The sequence below is a fragment of the Rhinatrema bivittatum genome, chromosome 16 (genome assembly GCF_901001135.1).
Source record: "Rhinatrema bivittatum chromosome 16, aRhiBiv1.1, whole genome shotgun sequence".
Classification (NCBI taxonomy): domain Eukaryota; kingdom Metazoa; phylum Chordata; class Amphibia; order Gymnophiona; family Rhinatrematidae; genus Rhinatrema; species Rhinatrema bivittatum.
Genome location: NC_042630.1, coordinates 1,745,410 through 1,747,132, shown reverse-complemented (window position 1 = coordinate 1,747,132; position 1,723 = coordinate 1,745,410).

Genomic DNA, 1,723 nt, shown 5'->3' with positions numbered 1-1,723 from the left:
ATTAGAAACAGAATCCCAACTGCAAACCCCGAGGAGCCACAGACTCTGCAGGCAGTGCAGCTCCCCCCCGAGAGCCAGAAGCAGCCGTGCATTTCCCCTGCACTGTGCAAAGGGCAAAGAGAGAAGAGGAAAATCACAGACTTCCCACAAAAGAAGGAGCAGGAAAACTGCGTCTAATCCTGGGGGAAAGAGGAGAAACAGCAGCGAGAGCAGCAGAGTCTGTGGGATCCTGGCCCCGGGCCAGAACCAGGATCCGAGCAGAGACTATCCGGACCAGCACCAGAACCCGGGATCTGAGCAGAGACAATCCGGACCAGCACCAGAACCCAGAAACTGAGCAGAGAGAATACGGACCAGAACCGGGATCTGAGCAGAGACAATCCGGAGCAGCACCAGAACCAGGATCTGAGCAGAGACGATCCGGACCAGCATCAGAATTGGGATCTGAGCAGAGACAATCCGGACCAGCACCAGAATCCAGGATCTGAGCAGAGACAATCCGGACCAGCACCAGAATCTGGATCTGAGCAGAGACAATACGGACCAGCACCAGAATCTGGGATTTGAGCAGAGACAATCTGGACCAGCACCAGAACCTGGGATCTGAGCAGAGAGAATCTGGGCCAGAACTGGGATCTGAGAAGAGACAAAATGGACTGGCATCAGAATCCGGAGCAGCACCAGAACCAGGATCTGAGCAGAGACGATCCGGACCAGCATCAGAATTGGGATCTGAGCAGAGACAAGTCAGACCAGCACCAGAACCCGGGATCCAAACAGAGACAATCCAGGCCAGCACCAGAACCTGGATCTGAGCAGAGAAAATCTGGACCAGCAGCAGAACCTGGGATCTTTGCGGAGACAATCAAGACCAGAACCAGAACCCAGATCTAAGCAGAGGCGATTGGGTCTGGCATCAGAACCTGGGATCTTTGCGGAGACATTCAAGACCAGAACCAGAACCCAGATCTGAGTGGAGACAATCCAGACCGGCACTAGAAGTGGAATCTGAACAGAAATAATCCGGGCCAACACCAGAACTGGGAACTGTCTCTGGGATTTCTTTTCGGCACTATTTCCAAAAGCAGAGCTAGGATGTCCCCGTGTAACTTTGGGGGTTCCACATGTGATGCAAATTCCGTGCACTGCACCCACACTTTTACTCTGTAAAAACAGAGGTGTCACAGATAAAATGTTCCAGTCTATGCATGTATCTTCGGGGGGTTTTTAACTCCAGCCACAGAAATAGATGCTGGAGTTATACAAGTTTTGGCAAATTGGCCGGGACATTGCCTGGATCGATTCTCTTTGAATATTTGCTAGGACTCACAAAAATGCTGTGCATCCTGCCACTCGGGGAGCTGATGAATATTACCCCCTTAATGTGGGCCCAGAAATGACCTTGGCAGAAGGTCACAAAGAGAGAAGTCACTGAATGGGTTGGAAGGACAAAGCCTGAGCTGCTTTCACCTCCTGGCAGACCAGCGGTGCTAAAATGCTCCTTAGGGACGGCTTTTGCAGGGTTTCTGGCTTTGTTTGTGGAAAGGCGGAGGGGTTAATGCTTATGGCGCAGTGACCAGCTCTTCGCCTGGAAAGGGACATTTAATAACTGTGGGAGAGTTTACAGATCCGCTCTTCCTTCTACTTAAAAGAGAAGGTTCCCAGAGTAAATAATCCATCAGCAAGAAACCCAAAACTCAGATCAAAATGCAGCCTGTCTCCT